Source organism: Neophocaena asiaeorientalis, unplaced genomic scaffold, assembly GCF_003031525.2.
Source record: "Neophocaena asiaeorientalis asiaeorientalis breed wild unplaced genomic scaffold, Neophocaena_asiaeorientalis_V1.1 scaffold167, whole genome shotgun sequence".
Classification (NCBI taxonomy): domain Eukaryota; kingdom Metazoa; phylum Chordata; class Mammalia; order Artiodactyla; family Phocoenidae; genus Neophocaena; species Neophocaena asiaeorientalis.
In genome coordinates, this window is record NW_020175022.1 from 424,779 (window position 1) to 444,667 (window position 19,889).

At 40.6% G+C, this 19,889-nt stretch overlaps 1 long non-coding RNA gene across 1 annotated transcript; it reads right to left on the reverse strand.

Moving 5' to 3' along the window:
- Window positions 1-1,047: 1,047 nt before the first annotated feature.
- LOC112411660 (uncharacterized) lies at window positions 1,048-19,382 on the reverse strand. The gene is made up of 3 exons (XR_003005676.1): window positions 19,059-19,382; window positions 10,062-10,131; window positions 1,048-1,081 (listed from the first exon to the last, which is right to left on the reverse strand). It is a non-coding gene; the product is annotated as an uncharacterized LOC112411660 (long non-coding RNA).
- Between the last annotated feature and the right edge of the window lie 507 nt (window positions 19,383-19,889).

Consider the following 19,889-nt stretch of genomic DNA (forward strand, 5'->3'; position numbering starts at 1 on the left):
AATTTTTAAAAAGTAAATGGAAGAAATAGATAATTATCTAAATGTGTTTGTGGCAGGCAGAATAGTGGGTCCTGACAGATGTCTACATCTAGTCCCCAGAACCTTGGAATATGTTACCCCACATGGCAAAATGGACTTTGCCAGATGTGACTGAGTTAGGGATCTTGAGATCCTGGATTGTCTGGTTGGGCTCAGTGTAATCACAACAGTCCTTAAGGTGTGAAAGAGGCAGGCAGAAGAGTTAAAGGAGTCGTGATAACAGAAAGAGAGGTTTGATTTATATACAATTGCTGCCTGGGGGCCCAAACCAAGGAATGAGGGCACCCTCCAGAGGCTGGAAAAGGCAAGGAAACAGACTCTCCCGCAAATCCTCCAGCCCTGCCTACATCTCGATTTTAGCCCCATGAGACCCATTTCAAAGACCCCAGAACTATAAGATAATAAATTTTTGTCACTTTAAGCCACTAAGTTATTTTGTTTGTCCCAGCATCAAGAGGAAACTTTTTTGGCTATTAAGGTTAATGTGCATTTTGGTGAGAACATATTGATCAAAATTGTCAGCAAATTCTGTGATGTTCTTTTTGTGTGTGCTCAGTGATACTATAAGGTAATTTTAAAAGAAATGAAAGGGGAAAAAATTTTTAAGAAGGAATTGGAAGGCAGAGTTACTATAATCTAAGTGGAAGGATTAAAACCACAAACTTTATGGAATATATAGCTGTAAGCAGTTCCACAGAGACACAATAAGAGGGTAATAAAAATGCTATAAGGAATCTGGTGTTATGCCCAATGCATGTCTCCACAACTAGTAAGATATCACAGCTGTCAGTGGACTATTAACCATGCTTAAAGCCCACCCCTCCCCATATAGAATATCAGCCTAAAAATCCAGATTTACAGTTTCTCAAGCCTCCTGAAAAATGGCATGCACTGGAGAAAGAATATTTAATAAGCAAACAGCTCTATAATGTTGCTGTTGCTTCTCAATATCTATCAACATTTTTATGTAGGATTACCTAAAGTATATATAAGTCTCAGAACAGGCATACCTCAGAGATACTGTGGATTCGGCTCCAGACCACTGCAATAAAGCAAATATCACAATAAAGCAAGTCACATGAGTTTTTTGGTTCATATGAAAGTTATTTTTACACTATACTGTAGTCTATTAAATGTGCAATAACATTATGTCTTAAAAAGTACATACCTTTATTTTAAAATACTTTATTGCTAAAAAATGCTCACCATCATCTGAGCCTTTAGCAAGTCATAACTGTTTTGCAATAGTAACATCAAAGATCAATGATCATAGAGCACCATAACAAATATAATAATGAAAAAGTCGGAAATATTTCAAGAATTACCAAAATGTGACACAGAGAAACAAAGCGAACAAATGCTGTTAGAAAAATGGCACCAACAGACTTGCTCAACAGATGGTTGCCACAAACCTTCTATTTGTAAAAAAAATAATAATACAATATCTGTGAAGGGCAATAAAATGAGGTATGCTTGTACGTTACCCTCTGAGTTAGGCCAGATTATCAGAAAGCTGTATACATATACTATTTTGTTTTGCCTCCCCTGCTGGGTCTCTTCCATTCACCTTGAATTTCTTTCACTGGACTTCAGTGCCATTGCTTATATTGAGAGACATTACATGGTAGAGCCCTTGAGAGACTTTTTGCTGTCTTTGAGAAAGTTATTTGCTTCATTATATATTGAATAGAATCCCCTCTATGAGAACCTCTGTATAAATCCATGTCTTAAGGTCTCAGTACCAGAAACAGGTAAGCTGCTTCTAAGCAGAGGGTGATTCTGCTTTTTAACTCATAGAAATATAATATACATCACATTACACAGTTGTCAAAAACCACAGAACTATACAACGTAAAGAATGAACACAAATGTAAATTATGGACTTCAGTTAAGTAACACTATTGGTTCTTCAATGATAACAAATGTACCACTAATGCAAGATGTTAATAGTAGGAGAAACTGGAGGAGAGGGAGTATATATAGGAACTCTCTGTACTTTCTGTTCAATTTTTCTATAAACCTAAAACTTCTGTAAAAAATAAAGTCTTTTAAAAATATACATACAGGAGATTCTGGGAAGATAGCGGCAGCAGTGGCAGCAGCACAGCTTTTCAATCTCTGAATCCTCACATAAAAACAGATAAGCAACTAGAAAGCAAAACTAAACCCTACAGACATTCACAGTAAAGCTTTAATGATAAAGTATCCCCATGAACCCCCAAATGAAAGCAAGCAGGGACAAATCAACAGTCACAAAACCTGTACTGTATCAGCATGTGTGAGAAGGAAGAAATGAGGCAGTGTATGATGGACCTGAGAACAGAACTCCAAAAGAGCAACAGGTACAGAAGGCACAGGTGAAACTGGGAGAGTACAAAGGGTACCCAGTAAGGGCTGAGGAGGCTGGGGCAGTTTGGCCCCTATGAACTCTCAGAACTCAACTTCCAGGGCTTCCTTCTAGAACAGGGCCCCCTCCTGGAGAGAAAATGCAGGGAGTAGAATCAAAATTGAGCAGGACAAGGACAAGAGAGAGGCAAGGTCCTGATCAAAGTCCAGGAAGAACAGATCCCACAGATCTCAGAAAGCTGGCTTCATATTTTTAACATACCAAAACACAGAGGGGTCTTTGTGAAGTTATAAAAAGCTTTCCTGCCTCATTCTAAATGTTCAGGAAGAATACATAAAAGTCAGCCACAAAAAAGGATTTAGGTTGAATTCTCATGAAGTTGTTATGTTAAAAAAAAAAAAAAAAAGAGTAAGGAACAGAATAACATCCCTACAAGCAACAAAGCATCCAGAAAGACATACCCACAAAACAGACCAAAATGAGCTGCAAGACATTAAGAATATGATATATAGGCTTCCCTGGTGGCGCAGTGGTTGAGAGTCCACCTGCCGATGCAGGGGACACAGGTTCGTGCCCCGGTCCGGGAGGATCCCACATGCTGCGGAGCGGGCTCGCTGAGCCTGTGCTCTGCAATGGGAGAGGCCACAACAGTGAGAGGCCCGCATACCGCAAAAAAAGAAAAAAAAAAAAAAAAAAGAATATGATATAAATCTTACGTGCAGCTCAGTGGGTTTATACAAATGGATATACCCATGTAACCACTGCTCATTTCAAGAAGTAGAACATTACCAGCATCCTTGTGGATCCCCTTGTGCTCCCTCCTTATCAACAATGGTGTTACCTCCCCAAAGGTAAAACCATCTTGAGTTCTATCATTTTAGTTTTGCCTGTTTTCAAAGGTTGTATAAATGAAACTTAAAAATACCCTTGCGTGCCTAGCTTTTTTCTCTCAATATTACGAGATTGACAAGGCTGTTGGGTCTATTCTTCATCATTGCAGCAAAGACACTGTATGCGTTTACCACAACTTTTCCGGTCTACTGCTGGTCAATATTTGGGTTGCTCCCACTTCAGTGCTATTATAAAAGAAGCTACTATGGACATTCTTTTCCTTGTCTCTTTCAGTCACTTCTGTTAGGTATATACCGTAGGAATAGAACTGCTGGGTCATAGGGAGTGTATATGTTCGGCCTTAGTAAATACAGCCAAACAGTTTTCCAAAGTGGTTTTGTCAATTTAAACTCTTACTAGCTGAGCATGAGGATTCCAGTTTCTCCACTTCCTTATCAAAATTTGGTATTGTCAGGGGTTTTTTTAGCAGCTATTTTTAGCAGCTATTCTATTTTTTAGCAGCTATTCTATACACACCTATTCTGATAGGTGTGTACCTGTTAATTTGCATTTCCTTGATGACTAAGAAAGCTGAGTACCCTTTTATTTGCTTACTAATCATTTGCATATCCTCTTTTTTGATGTGCCTGGTCAAGTCTTATGTACGTGTGTTGTTAGACTTTTCCTTACTGGTGTGTAGGAGTTCTTTATACTTAAAGTCCTTCATCAGATGTGTGTTTTTGCAAATATCTTCTCCCATTCTGAGGCTTGCCTTTTCATGATTACTGGTATCTTTCAATTAATAAGAATTCTTAACTATAATGAAGTTCAATTTATCAATATAGTTCCTTTATGGTTAGCGATTTTTGTATTTTGTTAAGAAATAATGCCTCTACAGTCATGAAGATCTTCCATGTTATCTTCCAGAAGCTTTACTATTGTACCTTTCATGTTTACATATACAATCCATCTGGAACTGATTTTTGTGCATGCGATATAATAGGGTCAAGGCTCATTTTTTTTCCATCAGCCATCCAATGGATCCAGCACCATTTGTTAAAAAGACCATATTTTCTCTGCCAAATTGCAATGACACCTTCATTGTAAATCAGGTGTCCACATATGTGTAGGTCTGTGTCTATGCACTCTATTCTATTGCATGGGTCTTTTTGTCTATCTCAAACTTAATACATCCAAAACTGAATTCCTGATCTTCTTCCCTAAACCTGTTCCTTACTGTCTGCCCCGTCTCAACTGCGGACAATTCCACACTTCCAGTTGCTTAGGCCAAAATCCTTGGTATCATCCTGACTTGTTTCTTTCTCTCACATTCCACTTGTAATTCATCAGCAGATCCTGTTGCCTTTACCTTCAATTACATCTGGAATAACTACCTCTATCACTCCCACCCTGGTCCAAGCCAACATCCTCCCTCATCTAGACTACTGCAATAACTTCCTGACTGGTCTCCCTGATTAGTGGTAACTGATTGGATGTAAGGTATGGGAGAGAAGGAGGAGTCAGATGCCGTCCAGGTTCCTGGGCTTGGATGGTAGAAACTGCTTTCCAAAGTGGGATAGGAAAGAAATTGGCTTGGGGGTTGAGGGAAGAAAGTCACCCCTTCAGTCTCTTCTCTACCTAACAGCCAAGGTAACACTGTTGTTAGCTCATGTAAGTCAGATCACGTCCCTGCTCTACTCAAAACCCTCCAGTGGTGCCCCATCTCATTCAGAGTAAGAGCCAAAATCCTTACAATGACCAACAAAGCTCTACATAATTTGGCCTTCACTAGCTCTTTCCATACACTCCACTCACTTTGATGTAGACACAGTAGCCTTTTTGATATGCCTTGAAAAATCAGGCATACGCCCACCTTGGGCCTTTGCATTTGTCATCTTCCCAAATACAAAAATGGCTAGCTCCCCCATTTCCATCAAGTCTTCGTTAAAAATGTCATCTTTTCAGGGAGGCCTTATCCTGACTGCCCTATTTAATTGTAACCCAATCCCCAATTCTAGTACTCCTTATCAGCTTTTCCTGCTTTACTCTTTTTCCTTAGTTCTGATCTTCTTCTAACTCTGAACTCAACAAAAGCAATGTTGAGAAAGACCAGGCCAGATTCTACAATGAGAACATACAGCAGAACCTTCTACGGAATGCATCATAACATCCATAAATGACTTTTTTTCCAATAAATTTATTTATTTATTTTTGGCTGAGTTGGGTCTTTGTTGCTGTGCACGGGCTTTCTCTAGTTGTGGCGAGTGGGGGCTACTCTTCGTTGTGGTGCGTGGGCTTCTCATTGTGGTGGCTTCTCTTGTTGCGGAGCACGGGCTCTAGGCGTGTGGGCTTCAGTAGTTGTGGCTCACAGGCTCTAAAGAGCAGGCTCAGTAGTTGTGGCGCAGGGGCTTAGGTGCTCCGTGGCATGTGGGATCCTCCCGGACCAGGGATCGAACCCGTGTCCCCTGCATTGGCAGGCAGATTCTTAACCACTGCGCCACCAAGGAAGCCCCCATAAATGACTTTTTAAAAATATTTGTATATTTTGTTGACTGCTCTATCCCTAGCACTGAGAAGAGAACCTGATATACAGTAAATGTTCAATAAACACTTTATTGAATAAACTCAATGAATGAATGAATGAATCAAGCACATCTTAAAGACTGCCAACATTTAAGGTTTTAATGAAAGAGGATGAACTTTCAAAGGAGACAGAAGGAACAGCCAGAGACGGAAAAAGAACTAAGAGAGTCTAATACCCCAGACATAAAGGGAATTTCCTGAGTGAGAGTGTCTTTTCTTATTCATAACAAGCCCTTTTCAACCATACCTGAATTTATACTAATGAAGTTACTCAGGGCAGAGCCCTAGATTATCTTCAGGATTGGGGAACCAACCATGTGATCAGAGGCTTGGAACTTTCAGTCCACCCCCTGACCTCTGGGGAGGGCAGAGGTATTAGAGATTGAATTCAATCACCAGTGACCGATGAGTAAATCAATTGTGCCTACGTAATGAAACCTCAATAAAAACTCTGACAAGGTTTGGGGGAGAGTCCAAGTTGGTGAACTTGATGTGCTAGGAGGGTAGTATGCTGAGAGGGCATGGAAGCTCTGCACCAATGCCCCTCTACCCTCTCACCTCTACCCTAGAACTTGCATTTGGCTGTCCCTGGGTTATATATCCTTTATAATAAAATTGTTATGGAAACTATATGCTTTCTTGAGTTCTGTGAATTATTGAATTGGGGTGGGGGGTACAGGGAGAGGGACATGAGAATCCCTGAATTTATAGTCAGCCAGGCAGAAGTGGCAGTAACCTGGGCACCCCATTTGCAGCGGGCATCTGAAGTGGGAGCAGTCTTGTGAGACTGAGCCCTGAATCCAGGGTCTGTACTGACTCCAGATAGTTGGAGTCATAATTGAATTAAATTACAGAGGACTTCCCTGGTGGCACAGTGGTTGAGAGTCCGCCTGCCGATGCAGGGGACACGGGTTCGTGCCCTGGTCCGGGAAGATCCCACATGCCGCAGAGCGGCTGGGCCCGTGAGCCATGGCTGCTGAGCCTGCGCATCCGGAGCCTGTGCTCCGCAACGGGAAAGGCCGCGTACCACAAAAAAATAAAAATAAATTAAAAAAAATAAATTATAGAACACCCAGTTGGTATCGGAAAATTGGAGAATTGGTCATTGTTTCAAAAAACCAAACATTCAGTCAGGAAGGGACAGAGTCTGATTTGAACCCAAATTTTGTTCCACAATGTAGTTAAAGAATAACTAAGGCTGCCAGATCATGCCACATGAAAAGAAAAGAGGGCAGATGTCACAAAATTCAATAAGAAAGTAAATGATTCCACAAAGAAGCAAATTTCCAGAGACATAGGAATTAAACTTGGATGAGTTGATGCTGAGGAAACCAAGAGAAAAGGAAGTTTAAAGGAAAGTAATCAATACTATTAAATGCTGTGAAGAGATTAAATAAGACAAGGCTTGACAAATATCTACTAAATTTAGTAGTTGTGGATGACAATTCAAACAGTACCTGGGGCTTGAACATAAAGAGTTGAAAAATGTGTTTCGGGCTTCCCTGGCGGCACAGTGGTTGAGAGTCCACCTGCCGGTGCAGGGGACACGGGTTCGTGCCCCGGTCCGGGAAGATCCCACATGCCACGGAGCGGCTGGGCCTGTGAGCCCTGGCCACTGAGCCTGCGTGTCCGGAGCCTGTGCTCCGCAACGATCTTCTTGAAAACTTTGGCCATGGTAGAAAGAGAAGGGATAGCAATGGGTTAGTAGTATAGGAGTGAGGGTTTCTACTATAATTATTGATTATTGTTTTGGGTGAAAGAGGCTTGAACAGGTTTAAACAGAAATGGGCCAGAAGTGGAGAGTGCTTAATGGTAGATGCCAGGCCCACAGCTGAAGAGTCTGGTTAAAAAGCAGGCTGACAAGTTTTTACTTTTATTTTTATAACTTCCGTGTTGTTAAATTTTCTCAGCATGTACAATTGATATTTTCTCTGTATTTAATTTAAAAAAAAACAAAGAAAGATCCTTATTTCAAAAAACAAACAATCCTTTCTTCACCCCTGGCTGCTGCCCTCTCCCCTCCTCAGTCATTCTATTTCTGTTTGTATGAATTTGTCCACATGCCACTCATCCCTCTGCAACCTCCAGTCTGGCCTCCAGCCTCACTTCACATAAGCAGCATTTGTTAAGGTCGCTAATATGTTCTGTGTCATTAAATCAAAAGACATTTTCAGGTCTCTCTCTCAAATTCCTGACTTTTCTATTTGCACACTGGACATCTCCATAGGTATCTCTAAAACAGAGCTCACCTTTCTTCCCTCTGCCCCCAAACACTTCTTTTCCCACTTCAAAGAGTACCTTCCACCATCCCCCATCCAAGCTCAGAAACCGAGTGACACCCTGACTCCTCCTCTCTCCATGCCCCAGGTCTCATCCATTACCAAATCCCTTCACTCCCACCCACCCCCATGAGTCTAAAGTATATTCCTGATTCCAATACAATTTTAATAGTCTCCATCATGATCTTTCTGACGTATCGATCAGATAATGACCCTCAGAGGACATAACAGTCCTCCTTGGCTCCCGCTGCCCAGAGTAAACCCCCAGCATATTAGTATGGGTGGTAATGATCCTTCAGGATCTTGAAGGCCCCACCTGCTTCTCCAGCCTCATCTCTCCCTACACCCCTGTCCTAACAATGCCCAAACCTCACAGAAACTGTTGGTAGTTCCCTGAATTTGAGTGACCCCCATGCTGTCCTCTGGCATGGAGGATGATGCCTGGACACCCAGCACGTGCAATGTCCTGTCCTCTCCTACCTCAGTTCTGGGCCAACTCCCATCTGCCCCTCAAGACTTAACTCAGACTTCACCTGCTCAGGGATTTAGTAACTCATACAGAGACAGTGTTACTGTTAATCTATTGTAGCTTTCCTTTCCAAGACTCTTAAGGCATTTGGGTTAGTGTCTAATCCTAAATGGTTTTACACAAAAGTAAAGAAAGTATGGCCTATAGTAATGCCACAACTACAGAAGTGGATTTGTTTCTTTATGTACATGTTGGTGCCTTAAAATTTGTATTGGGCATTTGTAAGTATTTATAAATGGTGCTTTTTATTACTCATGGCATACCAAGGCAAAAATAAGCTTTGTTAAACAGAATTCTGTAAAGAATCCTTCTTATCCAGTACAACAGACGCCACTCATTACCAGAATCTTTATCTAACATCTTGGATCAACCAATCCAGGTGTCTTTACATAACAAATCTTACGGGAGTCTTTAACTCTGAATTCAATGAAAGTAATGTTGAAAAAGACTGATCCAGCACTCTGTAATGAGAACGATATAGTAGAACCTTCTTAGGAATGCATTATAACATCCATGAAACCCTACATTTGATGATGGCACTGGACCATGTAATTTTCTCCAGGGGTTTTATCTGTAAAATAGGGATAATAATGGTTCTTTCACACAATTATCCAGATGATTAACTAAAGAGAACTTTGAACTGGAGGTAAAAAGTTGGGAGCATCAGCATATGGATGGTGTTTAAATTGAGAATTGATGAGATAACCTAAAGAGAGAGGGTTCAGAGAGAAAAATAAAAAGCCCCAGCCCTCTTTCCAAATGTTTCCGATTCATTTTTTCATTCAACAACTATTTTCTGAGTGCCCATGATCAGTCAGTTACTGTACTAGACACTACGGATGCAGGGGTGAGCCAAAGAGACACAGAGAAAGCTTATAGTCTCCTGAGAGAGGCAGAGAAATATATATTTAACTACAAACTATAATAAGTGCTTTAAAGGAAAAGTTCCAGCCATTATGGAAGAATTTAATGAGGACCTAATCAGATTAAACAAAATATTATATGTAAAGCACTTAGTATAGTGTCTGACACACAGTAAACCCTCTAGCCAAGGAAGGCCTCACTAAGAAAGTGACAATTATGCTGACAGCAAAGGATTAGTTGGAGTTGGCTACGTAGAAAATGGAGTGAAAGAGCACTGCCAGCTGAAGAACACACAAGAAGGCCCTGAGGCAGGAAAGAGCTTGGGATGTTCCCAGAGCTGAAAGGGGACTTGTATGGCTACAGCACATGATAGTTGGGAAATGATAACACCTTCTACCTGACCACCCAAGGTAGAAATCTCCCTTCCCCCCAAGTGATGAAAATCATTTTAAGAAACCACACAACTCTAGTACTACACCAAAACAGTAATGATGCAAATGAATTGTATCTGCCTGAAAATAAGCCTGCAGTCTGCTTTCCAACTTCCCCTTTCACAGCCACCCTTCTCCCACTATGTTCCCTCACCTACCCAGCATCTCACTTTGGTGCATTGTCCCGGGGATAAGAAGTCAAGAATAAGTCCTTCCTGAGGAAGAGTCCTGTGATAACAAATCAGAGAGAAATTCAGCAAGAAATATTAAACAAGGCAGCATCTTACTGTCATCCAGGCTACGTATAAATGCAAGGTTCCGAATTTAATTTAAAATTCAAAAGTGAAATGGTTATCAGAGGGATACATATTAACACCACTATTTGAATTGAAAAATTACAGACTCTTTCTAATAGAAAGATTGATTTCACTGACTGATTTTCCAGTGAGGATTGATTTTGCCAATTATTTCATATGGCAAACATTTTCCAAAACTTAAATATGCAGCCATAAGATTTTGACAAAAATATATTTAAAGTACATATTCATTATACAATACATAAAAATTATAAACCTTATAACTAAGTTTATGAGAAAAAATTTAAATATCAATTTTAAGATGTATGAGAATACATAATTTTTCAAAATTATTTTCAGGTTATTCTAGCAAAAAAACAAAAATGTGAAGACCACTGGCTTACAGGGTTAACTCAAGTGTCCGCTAACTGAATGGGGTATAGGAATGTGAAACAAGGAGAGGTCAAGGGTGATCCCTAGATTTATAACCAGGAAATATAAATTTGAGATTAACTCACAATTCATGTATGTTCACATTGAGAGTTGAAAACAGTGCAAATAACTCCTGATGAGGGTAGTTGACTCTGTCTTGTGTATTTGCAATAATTTGCAATTATTACCTTGTGAATTTATATTTGTAGTAACAAATCCATTTTAGCATATGTGATTGTATTTATGTATTTGCTCTTTGAATTCTACTTTAAAATAGTTGTACATATCATTGGTCCCCTCATTACATAATAAGTATAATAATTTTAAAAATTCATGTATGTTCATGGTTCATTAAGGTACCTCTTAAATTTTTTCCATTATACTTCATTAATTTTTTTTTTTTTTTTGGCCGAGCCCTGTGGCTTGCGGGATCTTAGTTCCCCAACCAGGGATTGAACCTGGGGCCCCCGGCAGTGAGAGCGCTGAGTCCTAACCAATGGATCACCACTGGTTCCCTACTTTATTAAATTTTAGAGGAGATGGTATATTACGGTGTAGGGGTGGAAAACTTTTCCCTTCTTCCTTTCTGGCTGGTCTAATAATTAAATTGACATAAAGCAGATTAACAGAAGAAAAACAAATTTCATGCATATCGGAGCCCCAAAGATATTCAGGCAATTGAGGTTTACATGCCACCCTCAGCTAAGAAGAAGGGGTAAGGGTCTGGGGCTTCAAACGGGAGGAAGGCAATTCACAGGAGGATGAGAAGAGCAAATGTTTGGTGAGCAAATATTTGATAAACAAATGTTTGCCATACCACATAGCTAAGTCTCTCTGATAAAAAGTTATCTTTGGTATTAGCTCTTTTCCTGCTATCAATCTAAATTCTTTTAGGCAGTTAAGGGGAAGGTAAACAGCTCTTCCAAAGTCTGTTGGGCCTTGTTTGTCATCAACTTAAAATCCACATGCCAAAGTGGTATATTTTGGGGTCACATATTCTGCTCCCCCCCAATGGTAATATTGGAAATTTTGGAGATTTGTGAAGGTCTTGAAACTTAACTCTCAAGAATATCTAAGGTCCACTATAGCTTATATGTTCACGTTCATTCTGACTTCTGTTTTATAAAGAGGTCTAAGTTTGCAGTTTTAAAAAAAGTAATGTAAAAGTTTACCGGGGGTTGGGGGGAAGTTTACCAGGAAATAAGGCACCCAGTTTAAGGTTAAAAATTAAAGGACCAACTTGTAGTCCAAGATGCAGTAACAAGGACTGGATTTACCCTCTCACCTTAAAGAACACTGACCCTACCCCACTCCCCACAAAAAACACCACCACCACACAAAATATATGAAACAACAATTTTCAAGATACTGGACAGCAGCCAATGAAGGACAGTGATCCCTGAGAGACTGGAAACAAATGAGGAGAGAGCCCTACGATTTAACTTAAGAGGGTTTCCAGGCTGCCACACAGGGGAGGGGAACTCAGGTGAACCTGTTGGACTCCTGAGTTGAGGAAGTGCAGCTGAGAGTATGGGGAACCCAAGGTGGCTAGTGTTTGTGGGACAGAGTGCTAGAGAGGACAGACCTGTACAGAGAAAGAACTCCGGAGATCTGCAGAGTGTATTCAGAGTACTGATTGGTGCCTTTGTGTGCGGAAACTATCCCACAGATGCTGAGGAGAGAACTACTGAAAGAATGAGAGTAAACAGTGCCCAGCACTCACAGAGGGCCAGGAAGAGAGCCTGTTCCCAACAGCTTAGACTGGAAAACATCATGTTTCATAGAGCATTGGATAGAGTATCAAAAAGGTCTTTCTTCAGTAGTGGGAAATCATTAACCCTTGACTAATGGTTCTCAGCCAGGGGTAATTTTGTTTCCCCAGCCCCCAACCAGGGGACAACGTCTGTAACATCTGGAGACATTTTTGATTTGTCAGGACTAGAGGCAAGGTGCTACTAGCATCCAGTGGGGAGGCCAAGGATGCTACTAAACATCTTGCAGTGGACAGGACAACAAAGTATTATCTGGTCCAAAATGCCAACAGTGCTGAGGTTGAGAAACCTTGCCGCAGACTCAGCGCTGCTCTGGTCCTTCCTAACAAATCTTAAAAGCAAGACTCAAAAGGATCACACTGTTTCCCAGTAAATTAACTGCATCCCAGAGCAAAGCTCAAGATTTACAGGAATACAAAACTATCTGGCACCTGACAGGGTAAAATTCACAATGTCTGGCATTCAGTTCTTCCTCATCTAAATAAAGATCACCGGGCTTGCAGAGGTGCAGGAAAATACAACTCATATTGAGGAGAAAAATCAGCGAGTCGAAACCAACCCAGAACTGACACAGACATTAGAAGTAGCATAAAATGACACTAAAACAGTTATTATACCTGTATTCTATAAGTTCAACAGGTTAAGTAGGGATATGGCAGATATAAAAAAAGACCCAAATCAAACTTTTAGAGATAAAAGTACAATGTCTTAGATGAAAAGTACACTGGATGGGATTTAACAGCAGATTACATATTTCAGAAGAAAAGATTCGTTAACATGAAGGTATAGCAATATAAACTATCCAAAATGAAACACAGAAAAGAGAATCTTTTTAATGAAACTTAAAAAGAAAGAAAAGAGCAACAGTGAGCTGTGAGACAATGTTATGTGGCCTAACATACAAGTATTTGGAGTCCCTAAAAGAAAGGGGAGAGAGAACTGAAAATAAAGTTGAAGAAATAATAGCCAAAAATTTCCCAAATTTGATGAAAACTATTAATCCACAGATCCAAGAATCCCAATGAGTCCCAAACACAAGAAATATGAAAAAAAAAAAAAAACCATCAAGGCACATCATAACCAAATTGTTTAAAAAAAAAAAAAACAGTGATAAAGAGAAAATCTTAGAAGCATCCAAGGAAAAAAGACATCTCACATATAGACAAAAATAAAGATGACATCAGATCTCTCATCAGAAATAATGCAAGCGAGGGCTTCCCTGGTGGCGCAGTGGTTAAGAATCCGCCTATCAATGCAGGGGACACAGGTTCGAGCCCTGGTCCAGGAAGATCCCACATGCCGCAGAGCAACTAAGCCCATAAGCCACAACTACTGAGCCTGCGTTCTAGAGCCTGTGAGCCACAACTACTGAGCCCGAGCACCACAACTACTGAAGCCCACGCGCCTAGAGCCCGTGCTCTGCAACAAGAGAAGCCACCCAATGAGAAGCCTGCACACCGCAACAAAGAGTAGCCCTCGCTCGCCACAACTAGAGAAAGCCTGCACACAGCAACAAAGACCCAACACAGCCAAAAATAAAAATAATAAATTAATTTTTTAAAAAAGAAAGAAAGAATGCAAGTGAGAATATAGTAGAGCAGTATCTTTAAAATACTGACAGGAAAAAAAACTGTCAACATAGAACTCTATACTTAACAAAAATCTTTCAAAAGTGACAGTAAAATAAAGATATATTCAAACATATGAAAGCTGAAAGAACTCATTACCACACTACCCACTAGAAGAACCCCATACCACACACACAGACACACAGTACAAAAAATAAAGGAAGTTCTCAAGCAGAAGAAAATGATACCAGATGGAAATCTGGATCTCCACAAATGAATGAAGAGCACTGGAAATTAAAACTACATGGTTAAATGAATAAGATTTTTTTCTTATTATTTAAAATTCTTTAAAAGACAAATGACTGCATAAACAAAAATAATAGCAATGTACTGTGAGGGTTTTAACATTTACAAACGTAAAATGCATGACAAAAAGAGCATAAAGGCCAGAAGAGAAGAAATTACACTATTGCAAGGTTCTTACAGTAGGAATAGCCCTGCATCTACCAAAGAAAATGAATGCATGGTTAAAAGCCTTCCCACAAAGTAAACTCCATGCCCAGGTGGCTTTACTAGTGAATTATATCAAACATATATGAAAAAAGTGCCGATTCTACACAAACTCTTCCAAAAAATTGAAGAGGATAATACTTCCCAACTCACTCTATAAGTCCAGCATTACTTTAATATCACAACCAGAAAAAGATATTACAAGGTAAGAAAAGTACAGACCAATATCCCTCATGTGGCTTATCTGGGGAAAGCAAGGTTAGTTTTACATTCAAAGTCAATCAGAGTAATTCACAATATTAAACAAATTTAAAAAGAAAAACGACATGATCATCTTAATAGATGCAGAAAAAGCATTTGATTAAATCCAACGTCCACTCCTAATAAAAACTCTCAGCAAATGAGGAATAGGAAGGATTTCTCCATGTGTTAATGAGCATCTATCAATACAACAAACGTACAGCTAACATCATACTTAATGGTGAAAGACTGAATACTTTCCCCGAGATCAGCAACAAGGCAAGCATATCTGCTTTCATCACTACTATTCAACACTGTACATGAGGTTCTAGCCAGTGCAATAGGCAAAAGAAAAATCTGTCCAGAGAGTAAAGGAAGAAGTAAAACTCAGATAACATGATCATCTATGTAGAAAATCTAAGGAATCTATTAAAAAGTTGCAGATAAAATGTTTGTCTATGTAGAAAATCTAAGAAATCTAATCAAAAGTTACTAGAACTATCTGCACGGCTAGAGCCCATGCTCTGCAACAAGAAGCCTGTGCACCAAAAAGAAGAGTAGCCCCCGCTCGCCGCAACCAGAGAAAAGCCCCCACACAGCAACAAAGACCCAGCGCAGCCAAAAATAAAATAAATTTATATAAAAAAAATTTTTAAAAACAAAACTTACCAGAACTAGTAAATGAGTTTAGCAAGTTTACAGATATAAGATCAATATATTAAAAAGTAATTGTATTTCCATATATGAGCAATAAACAATCAGGGATTGAAATTTTAAATGTTATTTACAATAGCATCAATACATATGAAATACCTAAAGATAAATATTACAAAAGATGTACAAGACCTGTATTACAAATTATAGCTGAGGGAAATCACAAAAGATTTAAATAAATGGAGATATACAACCTGTTCATGAGAAGTTTTGTTGATGAGTATAACTTGCTCATGAGAAGACTCAATATGCTAAGATGTCAATTCAAATCCCCAACGGGTTTTTTGTAGGTATTGACAAACTTATTTTAAAATTCATATGGAGGGATTCCCTGGTGGTGCAGTGGTTAGGAATCTGCCTGTCAATGCAGGGAACACGGGTTTGATCCCTGGTCCGGGAGGATCCCACATTCCGCAAAGCAACTAAGCCCATGTGCCACAATTGCTGAGCCTGTGCTCTAGAGCCCGTAAGCCACAACAACTGAAGCCAGTGAGCCACACCTACTGAAGCCCACACACCTGGAGCCCGTGCTCCACAAGAGAAGCCACCAGTGAGAAGCCAATGCACCACAACGAAGAGTAGCCCCTGCTTGACACAACTAAAGAAAGCCCACGTGCAGGAATGAAGACCTAATGCAGCCAAAACTAAATAAATAAAATTTTTTAAAAATCTACAAACAAGAAATGCTGGAGAGGGTGTGGAGAAAAGGGAACCCTCTTGCACTGTTGGTGGGAATGTAAATTGATACAGCCACTATGGAGAACAGTACGGAGGTTCCTTAAAAAACTAAAAATAGAACTACCAATCCTGCTACTGGGCACATAGCCTGAGAAAACCATAACTCAAAAAGAGTCATGGGGCTTCCCTGGTGGCGCAGTGGTTGAGAGTCCGCCTGCTGATGCAGGGGACACGGGTTCGTGCCCCAATGGGGATATATGTATATTTATAGCTGATTCACTTTGTTATAAAGCAGAAACACAACATTGTAAAGCAATCATACTCCAATCAAGATGTTAAAAAAGAGTATATACTATATGATTCTATTTAAAACGTGAGAAATTGTAAACTATAAGTGACAGAAAGCTGACCAGGGACTTCTCTGGTGGCACAGTGGTTAAGAATCTGCCTGCCAATGCAGGGGACACGGGTTTGAGCCCTGGTCTGGGAAGATCCCACATGCCTCAAAGCAACTAAGCCCGTGCACCACACTACTGAGCCTGCGCTCTAGAGCCCACAAGCCACAACTACGGAGCCTGCGTGCCACAACTGCTGAAGCCCGCCTGCCTAGAGCCCGTGGTCTGCAACAAGAGAGGCCACCGCAATGAGAAGCCTGCACACCACAACGAAGAGTAGCCCCCGCTCAAAGAAACTAGAGAAAGCCCGCGCACAGCAACGAAGACCCAACGCAGCCAAAAACAAATAAAATAAAATAAATAAATTTATTTTTAAAAAAAGAAAGCAGACCAGTGTTTGCCTTGAGGGTAGGAGGCATAAGGAAACTTGTGGGTGACAGGCTCATTATCTTGATTGTAGTGATGTTTTCATAGGTGTCTACATGTAGCAAAATTCACCAACTTGTACACTTTAAATACATGCAGTTTATTATATGCCCCCATTAAACCTCTATAAAGCTGTTTACAGTATTAAAGGAGAATGGTGAAAACACAAATTTCACACAGTGGGCTTATTTCATTAAAGCACAGTTTTATCAAAAACAAGGATGAAAATTTATTCTTTGCGTAAGCCGCACAAACATCCAAGAAAAACTTCCATTTCCAAGACTACCAATCCTATTCCTAGACCGTCATCCGCCCCATCTCCTTCCAAACTCGGCCAGACATTTCATGTGTTGTCAGCATGAATACCTCTGATAAATACCTGGTGAGGAAGCCAGGTCAGAGTGTGGGTGACGGATCCAAATGCACTGCCACTACCTGACAAATTTGAAAGTTATACTGAGTGAAATTGACCTAGAAGAGCTGTTGGTACATTTACAATCTTAGCAGGGCTGGAGTCTATTTATGGGTTTTGATGGACTCTAACTACATTGTAATTTGTACATATATATAATTTTAAGTTATCTGTATAACCTATCTTTTTATTCACTAACAGAAGTCATCTTGATTTATGGGTTTGTTTTATAATGTGCCTCTATCTGCATGCACCACATGGAAAGACAATAAACACAAAAAATACTTCGGGCTCTTGCTGCTAAACAAGTATTGAAGCAATGTGTGTGAGCTATTAAAAGAAGTACTACAATTAACAAGACAATTTGGCACTGTCCACGCCCTCAGGAAACTGGAATACTATACTGAAAAGGAGACAACTTCTCTTAGAGATAGAGGGTATGGTACGTGTGTTGGGGGAAGGGGGGCCATGAGATAGTCTCCTAAAATTACAGAATATCAACAGCCACCCCTTATGCCAAATCATCTTCAGTTTGAGTCGTTCTTACACGCCTTAACTCTCAAATTCCCTCTATCTCAGAATGCTATACCCTTACTCCCAGTTAATATGGTGGGTTTAAAATACACCGGGCATTCTTTCCTACTGACAAACTGATGGAGAAGTTCATGTAATCAAGGAAAATATCTGATACTAATTGCTCACAAAAAAAAAAAAAAGTAGAAGGGGACTCTCTGAACTTAGACCCAAGCCCAAAGCCAAGTTTATTTATGTCTGATAAATCTCTCCTGATACTAATCCCTCCAGTCCCACCTTTACTATGTGAGTAGTTACAAAGCCTGTTGGTGGGAAAATACTGTGTAATGATGTGCTGGGGGTAAGCAATTCTAGTAACCCGTTATTCTAGTAACCATTAAGAGTCTTAAAACTTCACCTCGGGATGAACTAAGACTGTGGTATATTGGTAAATATTTAATAAGGTAAGAAAGGAAGGCCCTCATTTGCAGTATCTAAGTGAATACTCCCAGTCAGTCAATTTTAAGCTACCACTGTGATGTGACTAATGCGATGTTGGGAAGATGTGTGCCTAGTATTCCCCCCCATACAAATGAGATAAAGATAAATAACCTCAAGAGCACATACAATAGTAAAATGTAGTAAAAATAATTAGGTAGTTACAGTTTTTAGTATCTGATACTGTCACCGGCCAAGCCCATTAACAATTCCTGGGAAATAAAAATAGAATCTGGGTAATAAGACAAAGTTTAACCTTTTTCTTTTTCTTTGTGCTTAGTCCAGTTTCACTTGCTCACAGGGTGTTGCATGCAGAGATCTTACACCAGGCCCTTCAGACCAGAGTTCCTAGTGTGAAAAGGGTGGGCCTGGCACCTCAGCTCTGGGCCCCTGTCCAGAAGTGCTGCACAGGCCCCTGCAATCCAAAAGAACCCTATAAAGCAGCCCCAGCCAAACGCCTTTGGGGAACAGCACGTACTCGAAAGCTTGAACTCCCACCTCTTCATTCTTTGACTTCCTTTTCGTTCGAACCAAACTTGGTCTCCTACTGGCTCCAAGATACCGGTCAGGACACTTGCTGGGGACTCACTGGGGAGTGTCATTACAATACCTTCATTTTTTTAATATTACTTAATTGTAAGTTTATATAATTTAAATTTTAATAATGGCAGTGTTTAAGGATTGGCTAGCCGAATACTTACAATTTTAACGAGACTGTTCAAGTCACCTTCAACACACCACTGGCCTGGGGGTACTTTCTTTCTTAGGTGAATACAAAGTAACTTCAAGTAACTTCTAACTTCGGTGACTCCTACTGAAAGAGAAGGTCCTGGCAACAAGTAAAACTTGATATATTCTTTTTAATACAACAATGAAGAAACAAGGGCCCAGGTACAATTAAAGAGCGTACAAGGTGTTAGGTGGTGGAGTGGGACTTGGAGCTCAGATATGTCTCCAAAGCTAAGAGATGAATACATCCGTCAGGTGTTGCTACAATTTCTAGTTGAAAAAGCCAGACTTGAGGACTTTTAGCTCTGCCCGGAGCCTTAAGGGTGTGTGTGGAGGGGCGGCGCAAGAGGTGGAGAACGTAGCTTTCTAAGCGTTATGTCCTCTGCACCCAGAAGTCTCTCTACAGATCAATCCCAACCATGGATTTGTCCACGGCCTCCAAGAAAATATTCTATTTCTACAATCCGCTGTGTGCGCTCCTACCGACCTGACGGCTTAAGTCTTCTGCGGGAGGTAGAACTACTAGGGAACAGAGAGCACAGAATTCGGTCGGCCGGCGCGAGTCGGGAAAAAAGCCAGCGAATCCTCATTAGTAGCGCGTGGCCGCCTGGGCTGAGGGGCTGAGGGGCTGAGGGCCGTGAGCTGTAGCCGCGAACCCGCCCTCCCAGGCCTCCTGGTCCTCCCTAGGCCGCCGAGCCGCCGGCGCCGCGCGCGCCTCTCCAGCCGCCCTCTCGAGGCTTGACATTTGCTCCGGAAGTGGCTCCGGCGCCAGAGGAGGGCCTAGGATTTTACCGGACGAAAAG